A 23,312-nucleotide genomic window follows, 5' to 3' on the forward strand; every position below is an offset into this window, starting at 1 on the left:
TATTGAAATACTGTTTATCACTGAGCTGTTGCTATACAGCTTATACAGAAACCGAACTGCCAGTCACACACAACATGGACAGTGCAGATGCAGCACCGGCCCATTCCGGCAGCACTACTGGTACCAAGTTACCTGCTGGCTACGCAGGTATGCCTGTCACTCAGGGATTCACGCACTGCTTTACTGACGAAGAAGTAGAAAACATCCTTTTTAAAGATGAGTGGCCTAACAGAGATATTGTGCTTCCAGCGGAGGATGTCTGCGATCAATTGATCAAACTCAAAAAACGAGAGACTGACTATCTCATGCATGGGATTTCCCTCACAAAATATTATAGACATCATATGATCCCACGAGGATTTCGGGTGCGCAATGCACCAACTATAGGACGGTACAATCCAGACTTTTGCCAGAAATGGATTGGCATAGTCAATAAATGCAGCCTGGATCTCATGCTTCTGGTCATACAAGAATCGGAACGAGAACTGAAGCTGGCACGTGAAAAAATTGTGAAGTTGGAAGATTGCCACCATGAGGTTTTGACCAGTGATGCGAACATTGACCTTTATTCATCAATTAAAACCAAAATGGAGACCTACCAACAGGAGCTGGTCAAGTTCAAAACCAAGAAATTTGAGATTGTCCAGACCGACTATGAGTCCAACCGGGTATACCACTGGCTTATGGGGGGGGAGAACCGCAGGTCAAAACCAACAGAATCTCACTCAAGACAAAGCTGGAGGAGGCGGCGTGAAGTACAAGGAAGAGACGCCCATACCTCAAACAGTGATAGCGAATTCATGACCCGCGAATCCGATGACCCTTTAGAAGGACCAGCAATCCCTTTAGCCAGCAAAACAACGGCTCAAAAAAAGTCCACTTTAAACACCAAGCCACCCGTCGGGGGGGTCAAAACGAGAGGCAAAAAAGAAGACAACTCTCTCAAGAACAAACGAAAATAGTCTACAATTTATCCTCTAGACGTCTCACGGAAAACGAAGAAAAGGTGCTAAGTAAGGGGTTATCTTTTGTTCCGACCAACCCTCACAACGATCTTAACTGGAACATTGAACTACACCAATTTTCCAGAACCCTTCGTCTACAAGAATTTTTTCAACATTCTGATTCCTTGAGACAGGATACACCTACACAGACGTTCTTATCCAGAAGAAGCTCATCTATGTTTGATCCACCATCTAACAATAGTTCTATTAAAACCTACACGCGATTAATGGATAATTCTGTGCAAAAATTTGCTCAAGCACAACCAAAAATCCATCACAATTTGAGCCGGCAAGAATCCCAGGCTTTACGTGACCTATCTGGATACCGTGACATCATAGTGCGCCCCGCCGATAAGGGGGGCGCCATTGTGATCCAGAATCTATCGGACTACATGGCTGAAATTGAGAGGCAACTCGCTGATGGCCAAGTATACCAACTATTACCTAAAGATCCTACCATCCAATATCAAAAAGAACTTCAAGACCTTCTACAACTGGCACACCAGCGGGGTGACGTCGATTCAAAACTTTTGAAAGCACTCCTACAGCCTTTCCCTGTCTGCCCGGTTTTATACACCGTCCCGAAAATCCATAAAAATCAAACCCAACCACCCGGACGACCCATTATCTCTGCTCGCAACTCTCTCTATCATCCCATTTCCATGTACCTGGACTGTATCTTACAACCACATGTGATGAGTCAACCCACATTGATTAAAGACACTACGGATTTCCTTGTGCGGCTGACAGCAATTGACAAGGTGCCATCCAACAGCATACTGTGCACGCTTGACATTTCTAGCCTGTATACATCTATTCCTCACCATCAGGGTCTGATGGCCACCAGACGGTTTTACGAAACACAAAATATCAAGGACTTGGACATCGAATTGTTCATGCAACTCTTGGAACTCACGCTTACTAGAAATTATTTCATTTACAACGGGCAATTCTACTGCCAACTCTCAGGCTGTGCCATGGGAAGCCATGTGGCACCGAGTTATGCGAACATTTTTATGTTCCATGAGGAGGTCAGCATGTTTTTCCTTAATGAGGACTACAAACGACATATCAATACGTACATGCGCTACATTGATGATTTATTCATCTTATGGACCGGTAGCGAGGAACAGCTTTACCAGATGATTGATAACATAAACAGCAGAGAGTCTACCATTAAGGTGACCTTCCAACATAGCACGACTTCGATCCATTATCTAGATGTCCTCGTCACACTTCGACCAGATGGCTTGCATACTGAGGTATACTCCAAGCCCACGGACAGAAATACACTTTTGTTGGCCTCCAGCCATCACCCTAAACCTCTCAAACGAGGCTTGCCAAAGTCTCAAATGATGCGAGTGGCCAGAATTGCTGATAACCCCATAACAGCTGCCAGAGGGATCGATAATGTCATTGATAAATTTGTCATCAGGGGCTATAACCTCACAGCCTTAAAACAACAAAAACAAGAGGTCCTCTCTATGAGCCGTGAACAACGGTTACTCCCTCGTGACCGTTCAACCAACCAAGTCCTACCATGGAAAATGGCATTCACCACCTCGAGTCAGGTCGTGCAAAGGGCGAGCAGGGCCCTTTGGCCAATTGTGGCCACAGATAAGGATTTACCTTGCTTTCGAAATAAAAGACCGATGGCCTGTTTCACAAGGGGCAGAAATATACGCGACATGGTGGTCCACACCGACATCACTGGCTTCAACCAAACAACCGTTGAACCACATTTTATGACAAGACCACCTGGCTGTTATAAGTGCCCACGATGCACTACCTGCAATCATATGCTTACAGGCAGTTGCTTCCAGCATCCACATACTAACCGGAGCTTTCAAATCAAATTTGCGCTATCATGCCTCTCCACACATGTAGTCTACATCATTATTTGTCCATGCAACAAGTATTATGTGGGCAAAACCACACGGACAGTACGAGAACGCATGGCCCTCCATCGCTCAGCCATCAGCAAAGCTTTGAAGACCAGGGTGGCCGAGCAACCCGTGGCTCGCCATTTTTTGACTGCAGGTCACACTCTAGCACAATTAAAACACATCCTGATCGACCACATACCAGTGTCCATCAGAGGAGGCGACCGCGATGGAAAACTGCTCAAATGTGAGAGCAGATGGATTCATGTTCTAAATACCGTAGCTCCTAACGGAATGAACGAGAGACTTAATTGGAATGTATTCCGGTGTTAACTACGGTATAGAGTCCCCAGAGTTATCTGCATCCTAACCTTGCCTACACATGTAACTGCTCCAATACTGCAGGCTTGGCCTGTGTGAGCTCTGTGCTGTCCAAGCCAGGCATATTCTACACGAGTGGGCATCAGTTAACTTATAGTTTAATACACTATTGTTATTGTTAGTATTCATGTCTATTTCTTTACTGAGGCACGTTTAGCCCACGCATTAATCATGCTTTATTGTGTCTGACATGCAGGCGCCTGCGGTGAGGGCCGGGGAGATGAATCAGCGGCCTCCTATAGCTGGCACCGGCTAACAGACGCGTCGCCAGGACGACGGGACGCGTTGCCTAGGTAACCAGTGTGGATCCCGACTGACGTCACCGGATGTGACGCACCCGCGACTTCAATGGGCGGTAGCGCACGCCGGACCCGGCTCTCCCGCGGCGGTGACTGTCTCCCCTATTTAGGTGAGTTTTTTACATGTATTGTTTGTTTTATTTCTTTATGCCTGCCTTGAAAACGGTGCTAGGCACCGAAACGTCGGCCATACATGGCATTTTTTTGATGATGGCTTTGCCTCAATAAATCAGTACTTTTTTCATCTTTAAAACCCGAGTGCCGCAGTCCTTCTATTTGTTTTACCATTTCTTACTGAAGGCACCGCAACTAATCGACATCAGCCACGAGTGACGGTTCATTTTTGCACACTATATATATATACATATATATATATATATATATATATATAAAATAAAATTTTAATGGGTTTAGGTAACATAATATGTGGAACTATGTCACCCAGGACAGACTATTTCTATTTCTTGTACTCTATGTACTTATGAATTGCCAAATGGCTGGACAAAGCTCCTTAATCAGCTCCTACTGTGCAGTGAACCTGGTCTTTGACAGACAATATAGCTCCGTTACTTCAGAGGCCAAGCCTTATGTCCAAGTGGTTATACTTTCAATAGTTATGGTCGCTTCTCAGGCATGTTTTATTTTTACATTGCCTGGTGTCTGTCTAACATTACTTTCTTAGGTAGGATCATTGCATCCTCAGGCTATACTGCCAACTGGCGGAGTCCTGTGCCTTCCTCTCTTTCGGTCCTCTGTCCACATTTTGAGGCTTCATCTAAAGAAAATGGTGAGATAAATCCTGTCAGGGAGGATCCTTCAGGATAGAAATAAGAAATAAACTACTGAATTTCTTGGTTTCCACCTCTTCCTTCACGTTGAGAGAATGTTGATGGAAGTCTGACTACACACCTGATGCAAAAGTTTATATTTCCAGGGAAATGTGTCTGTCTCTAGTACACACTGTTTTTGGTTCAGTTTCGGTGTCTCATTATTAGAGACAGTATTTCTTTATCCTTTCGCTGATGAGGACACTGATCTAATGAAGGTTCCACTAATAATTAGTGGACGCATCCATCATGGGAGAGCCTAAGGCAACTGTCTTTACTAAAGTACTGTATGTGACCTTAACAGTCACCGCAGATTGACGACGGTGAGGCCGTTATTATATTGGTATTCATTCTGACAGGAATATTCCTACGCCCTCTCCTAGCTATGCATGAATCTCTAAACCGGTTGCAGATTGTATAATGGAAGTTGTCCATTCTTGTGTCAGCTGATCCTTTTCAAATTATCCATTGACAGATTTGGTCTTTGAAGCTCTATTCCCTATCTACTCAATGTTGCATCTTTTCCCTGGCTATGACACCCTTATATTCATTTTGGTTGCGAATCGTGAAATTCTGCTTCCAAATTAAAGCGTACTTTGCAGGCAGGAGCAAATAACTCTATCAGTAAGGTGTATGCCTGCGGTATAACAGGTCGTGGGTTCTCATCCTGAGTATAATAGCTGAGAAATGTGTATTTTAACCTATGTCAGGGAAATGTGTATTCTTTTGGGAGGGATTTGTCTGCCTAGAACACGGACTTCCGATGTGCCCTCTGCAGGGACCACGGAGTCGGACAGTCTGGTTTCCAGTGGGGAGGACACCAACTTTCTCAGAGTCCACTGGTCCGTTGGATTTACTGAATTTATATCATGAATCTTGGGCAACACGTACCAAGCAAGATTCTTTAGTGCCCATCTTGTTTATGTTTCATCCAAGAGACGGGCTCTAATCATTGCAGTCTGTTTGCTATCCACCACAGGAGTATTCAGTTCAATCCTTTTCCCATCATCAGGACATCGCTGCCATTTTGGGTCAGTTGTTGCAAAAAAAAATAAAAATCTCTGTCTCATGCACTTTTTTCTACAGCGGATCTTGGTTCTTGGTTCTGGATTTCTTCCTTCGCAGATGATGGTATTCATGGGTCTTCTTTTCGATCCCAGGTTTCTCGAACTTTGGCGGAGTGCAGGATTTACTGACCAGAATAGACTCAGGGGTCAGGCATACACTTCCTCTGCAGGACAGTGGTGACTTTACAGGTGGCTCCATTCTCCCGGTCTCCTGCCTGGTTTCTTCAATCTCAGATTCAATGTTATTAATCTCAGGCAGGATTGAGTTTACATAAACAACAGTTCAGTTTCTCAATTCAAATCTGAAAATATTTTCATTGGTCTATCTTTTCGTTGGGCTACACAATCCAGATCTAACTCATAGGACCTCATTCTGTCTCGACATGGAGGGTCATAACCACAGTCAAAAGTCTCAGACATTACGGTTTTTGGTTTCAACTCTGGCGTTTTCAATGAAACTGAAGTCCGAAGTGGAAATGTCACTTCCGATCTACGGGCGATCCACAACGCCTTGACTCCAGCACAATGTCTTCTACAAGGTCTTTCCACTGTGGTCTATATCAATTTGTTCTGTGGCACTTGTAGCTGGAGAGCCATCATAACAGTATCTAACATATGCAGAGGGCGGAATTTTGGAGTCCGGCAATATCTGTCATCTCCAGTTTCCAGAATGGGTAACTGGTGATAATGCTAATTAATTACCTTATAACTTTCACTATATGTAGGTAAGAGACTCAGTACGCAATTGGCGTATGGGGTACCGTAAGGGTACGCACTTAGCGTAGCAGACGCTCAGCCGTGATCGAGACGCACAAGCGGCATGCTCGCTCACAGCTTTACGCTTGGTATCGAACATGCTATAGGCGGCCGACTACCGTAATGCTACGCTATTAGCGTAGCAGACGCTGTGACCACGAGGGGAACACGAGCGGCGCAGATGCTCACGGGATGACACTCAGTAAACCTTGTATGCAACACACTGAAAGATTGAGTTTGTATTGTAAACCTTACTACTGAAATACTGCAGCGATATAACGCTGCTTAACCCTGCTAATATAAAAGCTGTTTGAGCGATTGAGACGCTCCGAATACCCTCAGTAATGTAATAAACACACGATACCTTGCTAAGGCTCCAAAACCTTTACTAACAAATCTTAGTTATATCAAAAGGGGAAATACAGTTAACAGTTCATACACTACAGGCTAACATCAATATCAAACAGAATAACTACACGTAAATACACAATAATGGCACAATCACAAACAATAACATACAATGAGAGAGAGAGAGAGAACGTGGCAATATTACAGTCAGAGATTTAAGAATGGTCACAGAGAGTACTTACACACTGGGGAATGATTCGCAGGCGCAATCTGGTTACCAGCTCCTGGTTAGTCAATGATGAAAACCGTTGTTGGGAGAAGAGTCTTGTGTCCCCAGGAGAGGAGAAGTTGGGAAAGGTATGACCTAGTGAGATAGTAGAAGCATGTGTGTATGAATCCATGTTTGAGGGGTCATGTATCATCGTGCCGTACAAGTTTTAAATCAAGCTTCGAGGTATTGCGAAGTATACATTTGAATCCTTCTTATCCCGTATTAAGGGTCTGTGGATGGGCTGTCAAACTTTACCGAGCTCTTTTCGGCTTTTGGTTGCAACAAATGGGGGAGCACATTTAGTTGATGATACATGAATGGGGGGAACATGTGAGTGCTGATATCAGTGTCTATATTCCCTATCGACTATGTGTGTCATTACCTGAAGGTCACAGAAATGAAGATAAGAAGCATTTATTATAAATGCAGTCATAAACTATGTGAGTTTAGTATGCATTTGCTGATTGAGGTCTTGTCTTGTGTCTTGTCTTGATGTACATGTTGACTGATGTCTCTCGAGGCTTTTGCTATAAATGGCGACAAAAGCATTTCCATTGTCCAGAAAATTACAGTCACTAAAGTATTTGGGCTTTTGTAAAAATGTAATGTCACTAGGGATATTGGGGGGTCTGTGGTATAGTCCATCAATGGTCTGTATAACAGAGGTTGTCAAACTCTTCTTCCAAGCGGATGTCTTTGTACCTTGGAGGAAAACAAAGGAGAAACGGGTGAAAGAAACGGACCATGGAATCACATTTTCATCACAACATTGTCTCTATCGTTGGGTCATAAATCTAATTTGTTGTTGTTATTACAGTGTCCTCACTCCTTAGACTCATCACTCTGGTTTTACCTTTACACTTCGTTAATGTCCGAACGCATCTAAATATCAGACCAACCAATATGACGACTCCCAGAATACACAAGAGAAATTTCCCTACATCCATGATAATACCTTGGGCCCATTCTCCTAAACCAGAGAACCAATTTTGTGGGTTCAACCATGACACCCAACTGGTCAGCTCGTTACCCACAGCAGCGAGAGTGAGATTATGTCTCCTTCGGAACTCCCACTTTAATTGTAAAATGTCATCCATCTCTTGGTCTATGACCTCGACCGGGTCCTCAGTGCTGTTTGTAATGTACGTGCAGCACTTTACTCCATACTGAGTTGCTAGGGTGACAGAATACCTGCCTGTCACAGCTGTGAGATAATTGAGAATCATCCTATGCTGAACCAGTTCTGTTTTGTAGGCTTGTAACTCTCTCCCAGTATACCTGAACGTGTCGTCATACATTTCAGTGATATTGTCTAATAAATTTGCAAGCGCAGATATATACCTAAAGTTTATCACTCCCCTGGCGGTACGAGTGATATCCATCGCGAGAAGGAATTGAATCCCGGTGGATTCATGGATCAGATCAGAGGCATGATGCTCTGTCTTCTCTATCAGGTGCCTTTTAACGACGTGCTCGTAATGAGTGAGTATAAGGAGCTTGGGCACCATGGCGAATATCTTTCATTTTGTAATGGGATACAGGCCCTCATTCCGAGTTGTTCGCTCGCAAGGCGATTTTAGCAGAGTTACACACGCTAAGCCGCCGCCTACTGGGAGTGAATCTTAGCTTCTTAAAATTGCGAACGATGTATTCGCAATATTGCGATTACAAACTACTTAGCAGTTTCAGAGTAGCTTCAGACTTACTCGGCATCTGCGATCAGTTCACTGCTTGTCGTTCCTGGTTTGACGTCATAAACACACCCAGCATTCGCCCAGACACTCCTCCGTTTCTCCAGCCACTCCCACGTTTTTTCCGGAAACGGTAGCGTTTTTATCCACACGCCCATAAAACGCCGTGTTTCCGCCCAGTAACACCCATTTCCTGTCAATCACACTACGATCGCCGGAGCGAAGAAAAAGCCGTGAGTAAAAAAACTATCTTCATAGCAAAATTACTTGGCGCAGTCGCAGTGCGAACATTGCGCATGCGTACTAAGCAGAAAAACGCTGCGATGCGAAGAAAATTACCGAGCGAACGACTCGGAATGAGGGCCACAGTCATTACTTCAGGCAGTACTTTTCCAATATAACATAATCCTTTTGAGTTTGGGGCAAGCCACTTATACGCCTTCCTCCCGCATATGAAATATGCATCATCGGGGAGAACATATGGGACAGAGTATGTCATAACCATGTTACAAACTTTCCATGTGAAATCTCCTAACCCTAATTCTCCCATCTGTCTAGTACACATATCTGGTTGGGTATCCGGACTCCAGGTCGACAGCACAAAGGTCGACACACTTTAGGTCGATGTCAATTGGTCGACACACCTTAGGTCGACATGGACAAAAGGTCAACATGGTCAAAAGGTCGACAGGAACAATGTCGACATGGAAAAAGGTCGACATGAGTTTTTCACGATTTTTCTCTTTTTTTGAACCTTTTCATACTTAACGATCCACGTGGACTACGATTGGAACGGTAAAGTGTGCCGAGCGAAGCGGTAGCGGAGCGAAGGCACCATGCCCGAAGCATGGCGAGCGAAGCGAGCCATGCGAGGGGACGCAGTGCACTAATTCGGGTTCCCGGTCACTCTGCGAAGAAAACGACACAAAAAATAAATAAAAAACTCATGTCGACCTTTTTCCATGTCGACCTTGTTCCTGTCTACCTTTTGACAATGTTGACCTTTTGTCCATGTCGACCTAAGGTGTGTCGATTAATTGGCGTCGACCTAAAGTGTGTCGACCTTTGTGCTGTCGACCCTGAGTCCCAGACCCTCTGGTTGTATGATATGTGCACAGTATCCTGGTGATACTTCTCTAACTCGCATGGTCCTACTTCCTAGAGTGTACCTATACCGGAAATATTTTCCATTCTCGACTATCTGGCGTATAAGTTCTGTGTCTATGGGCATTCTGTCGGCTCTGTGTGAAAAGGTCATGGTTTGATTACTCCATGACACTTCCCAATTTCCCGGCTTTCGGGGATTGGAAATGTTAAAGCAAACTAAGGATCTATCCACATGGTATTGGTGGAGCTTCAAACTAGGAGGACTAGAGATATTGAACCTCTTGTCCACCGGCCTCCCACCACTTAGCTCAAGTACCTCTCCTATAGTTAAAGGGAATGGTACTAGCCCTGATTTGCTATGGCCTTGAGGTACTTGAGAGCATACCCAACAGTCTGTCTGATTTAACACTTTACCCACTAATGAGTGATAGTCACCCAATGGATGATGGTCCATGTGGATATTAAAACTGGACTGACATTTCTTGATGCACCCATCCTCAACTATGTTGTCGCAATGCCTACAGATGCAGTTCTCTTCAGCTAACAATCCTTCACAATGACTATAAATAACATGGCTGCTAGATCGTTTTCCGGTACTCGCCTTTGCTCGGTGAATGTGTTTCTATTGGAAATTTACGCCTCCGTCTCTGTCATCGGAAACCCATTCCGGATCCTTTCTCGACCTCACTGGTACTCTCACCGAAACAGACTGTTCTGGTCAACATCATGGTCAACAGGAAAATCCAGATCACAGTCTCTTGGGGCAAGTCCATCTTACAGGAGGAGAAAGAGAAATTTGTAATGGGGGTACAAAAAAATACTTTGAGGGGAAAGAAAAATGTTACGATGTCTTATGTCCCCTAGTCTTGTTGTTCCTCTTGCTCTGCTGTCATCTCAAAGGTGCTGTCTTCCAAACGAACACTCCGGTGATACAATATTCCTTCCAAATCAGCGATCTCTCTGTAAGGAGCAAAAATCTTGCATTACATTTGTCTAACTGATGTGTGACATACCATCTTTAAAACATGAGAAAGAAGAGAAGAGAGAAAAACAAACGAGAGAGAGAACAATTCATACATATGTTACATAAAACAACAAATAAAAAAAAAACATTGTCAGATCTTCTGTTCACCATCAGGCTGTCACACCAACACATCCATTGGTATCTTTGCTCTGTCTCCCCCACCAGTATTTCCACACTTCACCTTTTTGTGCCTGGCCAGGACACACCGATGTCGGTAGGTCACACTGGGGTTAAGTAGACCTCTGCAAAGACCAAGTAGCTATGTGATGTTTGAGTTCTGCCGATGAACGTCAGAGATGGGGAAAAAGAGAAATTTACAGATAAATTACAACGTTTACCCGGCCGTTCCTGTGTCTACAAGGAACTCACCTCTCAATTTCATTAACTGTAACCTCAGGCTTACTATCAGTCCTAATGATCACCTTTCCTGATCGCATATTACAGGTGTAGCTCAAAATTTTACATATGTGGTACCTGATTACAATTTTGTGTATCCTGACTCTGCTTATGTTCTTGTCTAGGGGGTGGATATGACTTTTGTCTACTTCTTGATCTACAATCTCTTGCAAAATGTCCCTCTTTGTGACAATGGTAACACACTACCACATTTGAATTTCTCACAGGGGTTTGGGTCTTACGCTGGTGTGACTTCGTTGTCAGGGCTTGCCTACTGATTGTCATTTGCTTACTGCCCTGTGACTCCAGGTGTCTTTTGATGTTGCACTCGACAATGGCTGGGAAATATACTCCTAACTGTGGGTTGATCTGCTTAATACACTCCTGACTGTGTTCCTCCGTTTGAGGTACTTCTGTGTCTAATTTACAATCAGCAATACATTTTGCAGGGTCAACGCTGGAGGGCAAACATGCCCTCAGCACTGCCCGCCAATCTTTGTTGGTGGGTTCTGTGGAGTTTCCTAGTTCTTTCATAAACCTCTGACATGCAACTAGATCTTTCCTAGGATCAGGGAATTCAGACATGATTGCTCTCAATTCCATCCGGGACCAGGGACGGCGCATTGCACTGTCCCTGGCGGGAATGATTCCCTGAGCGTCAGTCTTCCCATTGGGGACTGTGATCACCCTGACAGGACTAAATTCAATTACATCATCTTGTGTTGGTTCTACAATGTGAGGTACATTTGTTTGTGCGTGATATATAACACCGTACGTACCTGTGGACACGACCTCACCTGACCCTCCGTTAGGGGGTTTGATTACTGCCTTTACCGATTTGGTCGCGTCCACCTGGATGTCTTGTAGGATGGCTGCTGGAAAAGGTGCTGACATCGTGCTGGGCTCACTTTCTTGCTGGTAATCCTGAGGGAAGTTTAACATGGAGTGCAACTTGCACGGGTTAACAGTTGTACATTTAACAGTTTTACTTTTATCATTGTTGCATTTGTTACAATTACTCTTATCATCTATAATACAGTTGCTAAGTGCATTTTCATCATACACCAGTGTGCCACTCTCTGTAACCACCTTCTCTCTTGTTGCCATATTTTTCTTACCAAAGTGAGAGTCTTCTTACCAAAGTGAGAAGCTAATTCTCCTTGTATTTCACTTTCCCGTTGCCATAACTGTGAACAATCATAATATTTGATCCGTCTCTTTGCAGGTTTAATGAGACATATCCTTCTCCTTAGATTTTGTAACACCTCGGGGCTAAAACTGCCTACCCGTGGGAACTTTTCCCCATCATGCACAGTCATCCTTTCCCATTCATCGCACAAAACCTCTGTGTGTGAACCGTATTTCTCACACATGATATACCTTGCCGATCCTATTGGTCGGTTTACTAAATCAACCTGAACCATGGTTGATCGCCCCCTACATGAACAACTGGCCCCCATCTTTGCAGGTATTGCTTTCACTACCTCTGACCTTCAAATCAGGGTCTTCAGCGAACCCTTACAAAAACCAAGATGTCCGAGGTAGGCCGACGGTGAAACTTTACCGAGTACCTTCACACACTCTCGCCCACGTTGGCCAGTACTGCAATCACTGACTCAGAGCTGCTGTACCCAACCTAGGGCCCCTATGAACCTTTATTTACTGAGGCGTGTGGGAGTAGGTTACCCGTCCCCAGCAAGTATCGGTTGTTAGAGAATTCCCGAGTGACCAGCGAACCTCCCTTAAAATAAAAAAAATTACACAAATCACGTTAGAATGTACAAATAGCGTTTATGACCCCTCTAGCGTACGCAAACGGTACTGGATCAAGTTACAAACTAATGCACACAATTACATGCGGTACAATCGTACTGCACATAAGCAACTAATCTTATGTGCGGAACGACCAATGGAATCGAAAATTGTGGCTGCGAATTCCTTCAGCCGGTGCTTAATGGCCTATATGGGTACCGCACCAACCCTTCCTGGTGTTGTGCTTCTTGACTCTATCTATAGCGGACTTCCTAGTCTGCTGTACCTAGACCTCCGGGTCTGTCTCTGGACCTCCTGGTCCGTGACCTCCTGGTCTGTGTCTACAGTAGACTTTTTACTCTGCTATACTCTAATGCTCTTATTTCAATATTTAACAAGACATGCCTCCCAAGCCACCACATGCCGTCACTTTCACGGATGTCCTCACGAGAACTCGATTTCCTGTGGTTCCACCCAAAAACGAGAAACTTATATATATGTATACACACACTTTCACCTCATATACTCTTTACTTTCATTTCTGTGCAGAAATCCCTTTCATTCAGTATCGCAGTCTAGTCCAGAGGAGTTGCAACTAGAGAAGGATCTATTAGCTTAAAATTTTGGACACTGAGATTGATTTGCGCTATTATCGCGTTGCCTCCGTATCGCCTACTAAAACAATACTATCATGTGATTTGTATTATGTGGGCGTACCCAGACGCTCCGTTGCGTAATATACGCTCCGTGTGTCAGCCCTTGCGTCGCGTACGCTAGTCCCGCCCTTTGTTAGAGACAAGTATACGCAAGCCAGGTATGTCCACAGAAATACAACTACCACGTTTATATCAATGTAAATGATCTTTAACTGTAATCATCTACCGAGCACCACACAGATCTTTCCTTGTATCTTTAGGCAAAGCCGTGTGCGTGTTTTACAAATTACTCCTTAACGTATTATTTTTACTTTTAACTACCAATAGCAACAAATCTTTCTCAGCACGTTATCAATTATAAATGGCAAACAGGAGAGTGAGACGTGAAACTACACAAATGAAAAGAAATACAGGTGTGTGCGTGCATGCGTGTGTGCGTACGCAAAACAGAAATAAACAGTTTTGAAAGATAATTGCGTATTGTTCTTACCTTTCTACCTTCCGGATTCCACCAGCACTCCTACAGCGTAGCGTAATAGACGCTTATCTAGTCAGCACCACTGTATCCCTCACCACCAATACGGATACGAAGGGATACTACTTTCCCGCCCTTTGCTGACAGATAAAGGCTGCTTAGTTTCGCTAGTGCGGATATGTGGAGGAAGGACGAGCCCTCAATTGATAATGCTGATTAATTACCTTATAACTTTCACTATATGTAGGTAAGAGACTCAGTACGCAATTGGCGTATGGGGTACCGTAAGGGTACGCACTTAGCGTAGCAGACGCTCAGCCGTGATCGAGACGCACAAGCGGCACGCTCGCTCACAGCTTTACGCTTGGTATCGAACACGCTATAGGCGGCCGACTAGCGTAGCGGACGCTGTGACCGCGAGGGGAACACGAGCGGTGCAGACGCTCACGGGATGACACTCAGTAAACCTTGTTTGCAACACACTGAAAGATAGAGTTTGTATTGTAAACCTTACTACTGAAATACTGCAGCGATATAACGCTGCTTAACCCTGCTAATATAAAAGCTGTTTGAGCGATTGAGATGCTCCGAGTACCCTCAGTAATGTAATAAACACACAATACCTTGCTAAGGCTCCAAAACCTTTACTAACAAATCTTAGTTATATCAAAAGGGGAAATACAGTTAACAGTTCATACACTACAGGCTAACATCAATATCAAACAGAATAACTACACGTAAATACACAATAGCGGCACAATCGCAAACAATAACATACAATCAGAGAGAGAGAGAGAACGTGGCAATATTACAGTCAGAGATTTAAGAATGGTCACAGAGAGTACTTACACACTGGGGAATGATTCGCAGGCGCAATCTGGTTACCAGCTCCTGGTTAGTCAATGATTAAAACCGTTGTTGGGAGAAGAGTCTTGTGTCCCCAAGCCTATTGCAAACTATATTTATGTACTAGCTCAAGACATACTAAAATAAATACTGTTGTGCCCTCTTTCCATTGGTTAGGGGGTGGGACATGTACTGCACCTGGGATCATTGGTTAGTTCAAGAAGTGGGCGCTGGCTAGGACTTTTTAGTATTCTAAATTCCTCTCTGGTTGTAATGTGGAAACCTATTGTTTGGATCTTCCAAACAAACTCTGTCTCTGGGCTTTGTTTACACCACGGTCACCTCTTTCAGTTGAGACAATGACATCTCAGCACTCATTGTTCTGGAGAGAAACCTGGACCTATTCATAAACAAAGGTGTAAGCCCTCTTCATAGAATCTCAAAGCTTAGTGTAAATAAGGCTATTTGTTTTCAGTCTGTGGGAAAGGGGTGACTGAATTCCAGTCACCCACCCTGCATTTATGAGTAATTTAATCTGAATGCAATTAATCTTATGTTCTACTTCTGTGCATAACCATGAGCAGGAACTATGCGAATCCCTCCCAACCTTTGTCTGAACCCTCCCAGCATGTAAAGGAGAATTTCTCAGGTCCATGAGCCGTTTTAAACTTACCATACTTGCTGACATTATTAAGGGGAATATTAACTATAAAACGCATTATATTGGTTAAATATGAAGCGATCGAGTCGCTCGCTAGTCGCACACAAACACCGCCGTAAATACCCATCTCCCTGCGCAGGCGACGTCAGAGCGTCCCCTACGCAACCTGAGGGGATGTGTACGCACGGAGGAGTCGGTGCGCGAGCAGCGGGCACGTGCATTGGGGTTAGTACAAGGCATCATAGGTCGCTATATTTTTCGACTTTGACACTGGGAAGTGGACTTCCGGGATCGTCGGGATGTTCTTCCTTAAAGTATGTGAAATCAACGGGTATTTCTGGCTTTGGTGTGTCTATGACTAGCCGACATAGACCTCAGGGCTTCCTTGGTACTGTGATCGCTCTGGGGATCCTCCGGTGACAATCGTGGACGCCGTGTCAGCTCCTTGTCACTTTTATCTAGCATATTTATTCTGCCTCTGGCAAAATCTAGTGAGTACTTCAACGCATTTGACCAGTGGCTCTTTCGGTCTTCCTAATCCGCTTCGGATTTGCCTGTTGACTCTGTTCTGCAATGCTTCAGGCCAGGGTGACCAGGGCTCCTTACAGGGTACCTTTCCGGCCAACTCTCCACTCTCAATCTTTGCGTCATCACCGGGATTTTGTCTCTTCTGATCGTGACGGCGTGATTGTGGAGAACAGCGTCATCAAGCCCTACTACGTTTCTGACTCTCTAACCAATCACAGTGCCAGAACACTTGTCATCGTTTGTGCGTATTTAACGATCACTCAGCTGGAGTTCTTAGTCCTTTCCGCCTCTTGTCCTTTCTGCAACACAGTTGTCAGAACTACTTTGTCTTCTTATCTTAGGAGACTGGGTTCTGCTCTAGAATTTATTTTCCAGAATGGCTCCTGTTTCTCCTTTCCGGCCTCTGGACTCTTGTTGAGTTGCGGTTTCTTTTCTCTTACAGTGTTTTTGTTTATGCAGTTAGGGTGGTTTTACTTACAAACCACAAGTTGTATCTGTTTTCCCTCATCTTCAGCACATTGTGCTTCCTGTGTCGTTCCGGTCTCGTCCGGGGCAGGTCGGTACTTGGCCTTATTGGTTGTCGTTAGGACCTTACATCTTACCTTGTTGGTTTTGTTTTCTGTGCCCAAGCAAGGCTGGCTGGCCTCTAAGAACACGGTGGCGTGCTGGGTTACTTCTGCTATTAAGCAGGCTTATGTTTCTTAGGCGTTGCCTGTTCCTGATTCCTTAGGGGCTCATTCGACTCGACCTGTTGGAGTCTCTTGGGCTGTTCGCGGTGGTGTATTTGTCGAACAGCTGTGTAGAGCGGCGACCTGGTTGTCCGTACATACCTTCACGAAGTTCTACCATTTTTCATACTTTTGGTTTGGAGATTGCCTCTGTTGGGCATCAAATTTTGCAGACTGCTATGTCGTCTGTGTCTCCCTCCTCTAAGTAGCTTGATTTGGGAAATCCCATTAGTAAGTGCGCAGCGTCCCCCAGATGGATGAAAGAGAAATAGGGATTTTTGTTTACATACCGTAAAATCTCTTTCTCTGATTCCATCTGGGGGACGCTGCGATTCCTCCCGTATATATGGTCTGTTCTGCCTCTTCCGCCTTTGCTAAACGTTAACTGAGGTAATCTGCTGGTCAGGCTGGAGATGGGAGGGGTTAGAGGGGGAGGAGTTAGTTTTTATAGGTTCTGTGCCAAACTCCCATCCCACACACTCTAACCCATTGTAAGTAAGTGCGCAGCGTCCCCCAGATGGAATCAGAGAAAGAGATTTTACGGTAAGTATACAAAAATCCCTATTTTACACAGTGCCGAGGCAAACTCGGATGCTCCCGCCTTGCTCGGTTAAACTGAGCACGCCCGAACGTCATCATCCAGCTGTCGGATTCTCGCGAGATTCGTATTCTATATAAGGAGCCGCGCGTCGCCACCATTTTCACTCGTGCATTGGAGATGATAGGGAGAGGACGTGGCTGGCGTTCTCTCAGTTGGTTCAGTGTGCTGCAAATATCTGTGCTCTGTGAGCTACAAATATCTGTGCTCAGTGTGCTGCAAATATCTACGTTCTCTGCTTGAAAAACGCTCCATATCTGTGCTCAGTGTGCTGCAAATATCTGTGCTCAGTGTGCTTTATTGTGGGGACTGGGGACCACCAGTATTATATAGGAGGAGGACAGTGCAGAGTTTTGCTGACCAGTGACCAGTGACCACCAGTATTATACGTTCTCTGCCTGAAAAACGCTCCATATCTGTGCTCAGTGTGCTGCAAATATCTGTGCTCAGTGTGCTTTATTGTGGGGACTGGGGACCACCAGTATTATATAAGAGGAGGACAGTGCATAGTTTTGCTGACCACCAGTATATAATAGCAGTACGGTACAGTAGGCCACTGCTCTACCTACCTCTGTGTCGTCAAGTATACTATCCATCCATACCTGTGGTGCATTTAAGTTTTTGTGCTCAGTATATATATAGTAGTAGGACAGTGCATCATTTTGCTGACCACTAGTATATAATATATAGCAGTATGGTACAGTAGGCCACTGCTCTACCTACCTCTGTGTCATCAAGTATACTATCCATCCATACCTGTGGTGCATTTAAGTTTTTGTGTGCAGTATATATAGTAGTAGGCCATTGCTATTGATATATTACTGGCATATAATTCTACACATTAAAAAACGGAGAATAAAAATTTGGAGGGTAAAATAGGAAAAGATCAAGATCCACTTCCACCTCGTGCTGAAGCTGCTGCCACTAGTCATGGCCGGGATGATGAAATGCCATCAACGTCGTCTGCCAAGGCCGATGACCAATGTCATAGCAGAGAGCATGTAAAATCCAAAAAAATAAGGTTCAGTAAAACATCCCAAAAATCAAAATCAAAATCGTCTGAGGAGAAGTATAAACTTGCCAATGTGCCATTTACGACACGGAGTGGCAAGGAACGGCTGAGGGCCTGGCCTATGTTCATGGCTAGTGGTTCAGCTTCACATGTCTGGGCGAACGCTGGGTGTGTTTGTGACGTCAAACCAGGAATGACACTGACTGAACTGATCGCAATGGCAGAGTAAGTCTCGAGCTACTCAGAAACTGCTAAGAGAGGTCTAATCTATATATATAATATTGCGAATCCGTCGGTTTGAGAAGCTAAAATTCACTCCCAGTAGGCGGCGGCTTAGCGTGTGCAAAGCTGCTAAAAGCAGCTTGCAAGCGAACAACTCGGAATGAGGGCCAATAAGTGAATAAGAAGTGAATAAGAAGCTGGAGCCGAATAAGAAGTGAATAAGAAGCTGGCCGAATAAGAAGCTAACTTCAGCCTCGTCCAGGAGGCCTTGTTTTACAATGGTCCAAAACACAATGCAAAGGAAACTGTAAGCTCTTCTTCCATAGGTCAAGGGGCAGGTCATTTACAGTACATGTGGGGTCATAGGTTGGTTTGAATAGATGGGCGACGCTTTGTCCAGGTGTACTTGCAGAGATTCTCCACTGGGTTCCCACCGAATATCACAAGTACAGTAATTACAGTAAGTTATGAATATTGTATTGCTATGCATATCTATGCGCAGGAGCATGCTATAATCTGCAAACTGCGATCGGAATGTAGCCCTTGAAATACTGTACATCTGGATACCAAACACCATGTCCTAACCTAGTTCTGTCCCCTCACATCCTGTAAAGCTGGATATCTCTGTTGTTCAATTTCCAAAGTAAATGTAACTTGCTGGTGTGGTGTGTGTAGACTATATGTAAATTATGCACTACAGGTTGAGTATCCCATATCCAAATATTCCGAAATACGGAATATTCCGAAATACGGACTTTTTTGAGTGAGAGTGAGATAGTGAAACCTTTGTTTTTTGATGGCTCAATGTATACAAACTTTGTTTAATACACAAAGTTGTTACAAATATTGTATTAAATGACCTTCAGGCTGTGTGTATGAGGTGTATATGAAACATAAATGAATTGTGTGAATGTAGACACACTTTGTTTAATGCACAAAGTTATAAAAAATATTAGCTAAAATGACCTTCAGGCTGTGTGTATAAGGTGTATATGTAACATAAATGCATTCTGTGCTTAGATTTAGGTCCCATCACCATGATATCTCATTATGGTATGCAATTATTCCAAAATACGGAAAAATCCGATATCCAAAATATCTCTGGTCCCAAGCATTTTGGATAAGGGATACTCAACCTGTATTTGGATAAAATATTGAATATGTGTTTGTGGCTTTTCTATGCAAACGCGTATGCTATCGTATTTACTCATACCACGTGCTAATACGCAGGGCTTCACAATCCAATGTACGCAGCATGCGGCCATGCGCACGCACGGCAGAACACGTGCACGCACGGAGGCCACTCTGTGTGGTGTTTGCACTTGTTGAGTGTGGGTGCAATATTTTCAACTTCGACAGTGCTCTACTGTGCGGTGTAACGTATAGAAAGGGCACCACTGTGTGGTGTAATGTGAATAAAGCACAATATGGTGTGGTGTATCATGTGATGTTGAGAGCTTATACACTAGCATCAGCCACGACAAAGGGATAAGAGCAGCAAGATACTTCCTTGATATGGAAATACCATGTGAACATAATGATTTTCTAATCAAGTTGTTAGAATTTATCCTAACGAAAAATTATTTCACATGTAACGAATCCCACTACCTCCAGGTTAGAGCGACAGCGATGGGGACAGCCTGTGCCCCCACGTACGCCAACCTCTACCTGGGGTGGTGGGAAAAAGAAGTGGTTTTCCAAGTAGCTCTGGAGATGTTCACGGATAACATCTTAATCTATTTACGGTATATAGATGACATTCTCATGCTCTGGGAGGGACAGCACAGTAAATTGATACGATTTTTCGCAAATCTCAACTCAAATGATCTTAATTTGAAGCTTACATACGAAACCAGCCAATCCAGGATCAATTTCTTAGATCTCACAATACAGATCAATGAGGAGGGTAACATTACAACAGATATTTTCAGGAAACATACCGCAACTAATAGTATTCTCCATTCTAGCAGTTCACATCTTCCAGCCACGGTAAAAGCGGTACCGAAAGGAGAACTTCTGCGTACCAAAAGGAATTGTTCAGACCCAGATATCATTGACAAGAGACAAAAGGAATTGAATGTTCGGTTTCAAAACAGAGGATACAGCAAGACACTCATTAAGAAAACGGTGCGGGAAGTGGAAAAGTATCCGCGTGAATCTCTTCTCAAAGTCAAGTCCAAAGTACCTAAAGAAGAACCAGTACGGTTTATCGGTACCTTCAATGTACATTGGAGAGAGATAAATGCTGTCCTCCAGAAGCATTGGCCAATTCTCCAAACTGATCATGATTTGAATCCAATCATACCAGAAAAGGTACAGACTAGTTGGCGTCGGTCACGTAATATCAAGGACCATCTTGTCCATAGTCATCTTCAAAAAACAGGAGAAGCCAGATCCAATAGAAAAGGATCAAGATGCTGTGGCCATTGCAAGGCATGTCAGTACATGGTCTCTCTCTACTCAATGGTTCTTTGACAAATTTGACAAAAAATGGACGATTCCTACATTGATAACCTGCACCTCTATAGGTGTGGTGTATCACATGGAGTGCCCATGTCACAAGATCTATATTGGCAAAACGTCAAGACCTTTGAAAGTGCGTATATTAGAGCATGTTGGAAATATACGCAATGCCAATAAAGACCAAGCCAGATTCAAAATTTTGACATCTGTGGCACGAAACTTTCAGAAATTTCATAAGAGTGACCCGACCGGTTTGAAGGTCTTTGGCATGACATATACAACGTGGAATCCGAGGTGGAGATGTGGACCAAGCACTCTTAAGATATGAAACCAAAATTATTTTTCTGTTGAACAGCCTACACCCAGCACGGTTAAATGAAGCCAATAGTTATAGTCCGTATTTATGAGCCTCTCTTGTATACCCATTGGGTTAAATGAAGGCAATAGTTATAGTCTGTCATTATGAGCCTCTCGTGTATACTCATATAGTTACAAACCACGGGGAGATTTATTTCTCAGTATCTTTACAAGAGCCCACATGCCCCCCTTGCTTGGATTGTATATGTTAGCTAGTCCCTCGTTAATTAAGTCTCCTAGACCAAAATGGCGATGATATAAAGAAAATCCTCTCTCCCCTCTTCCTCCCACTTTTTCTTCTTTAGTGTACAAATACATTTTATTTACGATCTGAGTAGAAATATATCATCCATTGGATCATTGTTCACCTGTATATCATATAGAGCATCACTTAGCACCATTCACCTTTTATTTTATTAGACTTTCACCGAACAACATTTTAGCAGCACTCCAAATTCGTCAGAAGGAGCTCTTTACTCTCACGAGCACCGTATCTCCCCCTCTCCCTCTTATTTATTAATTTTTATGGGAGTCATACTTACTTCACTCACGTCACTTGTTTTGTTTACTCACTTATTCAGTTTATTCTATCTCCTGCTTCCTCTTTTTTTTTTTTGGTTGATTTCACCATGTTCACTAACACCTTCTCATATCATCACTCAAATGCCACCCTATCTTACACGAATATCTCGTATTGGATGGAATTTATAAAGGAGAGCAAGTGTAATGGAACTTTGTAAATGGAACTTTGACCTCTCTTTTTAAGACACTATTAATAGGGGAGACTCCAAAAACATACTTACCTTGATGGTTTACCATAGGACATTTATGAGCCAGATACTTAATGATTAGTTTTTTCGTGTCGTTTCATTCCCACGATGACACCAGGCATATTGGTATGCCGCAATATTATACTCACCTGGTTAGGGACGCTATCTAGGGGGCCATATATAAATCCTCACACTGCAGGACCCAGAGCCAATCCCAATGCAAGTTAGGCAATAGCTTCTACATTGCATTTTCCATACTCACTAATTTGTCACTGTTTAAGTTTTTTCAATCTGAATGTTCCATATGTAGTACATATGGGAAAGTGTGGGAAAGGGGTGTCTTCTGCACCAGACAAAATTTATGAATTTATTCGTTAAGGAAATCCCCAAATTGTATTAATGTATACACAATTCTGCTTACATCCATAGGGGGTGCTGCCATAGACAATAACAATGGAGAACGAGAAAGGACAGAAAAAGGATTGTCTCTTCGTTGGCGCACTTTGAAGGAGAAAATTTTTAATATAAAATATAACTTTTATTAGTATTTAATGAATAAAAAATTGCCTAGCAATTGAGAAACATATAAGTGAAAAAATTGTGTAAATAAATTGTGCACTGGGGTGATTAAATTTTGTGCTTGAAATTTTTTATTATTTTTGTTGAATAAAAGCTGATTCACTGTGCCGTAACAATTGCTCCACTCAATTTTATTTTGAATAAATGTCACTGACTCTATACGTATTTATTTATTAATTAATATTAAATAATTGGGTTATCTACTGTTCTTGGTACTCATTATGCATCAATATAAATTAGGACAACACATCTTACATGTATCATATAAGGGTGAATAATCTCAGTATGAAACAGACCTAAGGTAAGTATTGAAGTCAAAAATAATAGGACAAATTTAGTCCCCTATTGAACATCCAAATATCATGATATGAATCATTTATACTATGAGATGAAATTTTTGGCAGGAAAAGACATGTCATCAATGGTTCATATTTAATGGAATTCCATTGGCTCAAGACCCTGGTGTAAACCTTGTCAGTTAAATTTCCACATACAGTAAGATCATGTCTATTACATGGGTCTAGATGTAGCATGCATCATGACTCCATTGACAATGAACTTATAGGTAGTGTGTGATTGCAGGTTGTTATACACCTATTCGATCAGGTCTA

Source organism: Pseudophryne corroboree, chromosome 4 (assembly GCF_028390025.1).
Source record: "Pseudophryne corroboree isolate aPseCor3 chromosome 4, aPseCor3.hap2, whole genome shotgun sequence".
Lineage (NCBI taxonomy): Eukaryota > Metazoa > Chordata > Amphibia > Anura > Myobatrachidae > Pseudophryne > Pseudophryne corroboree.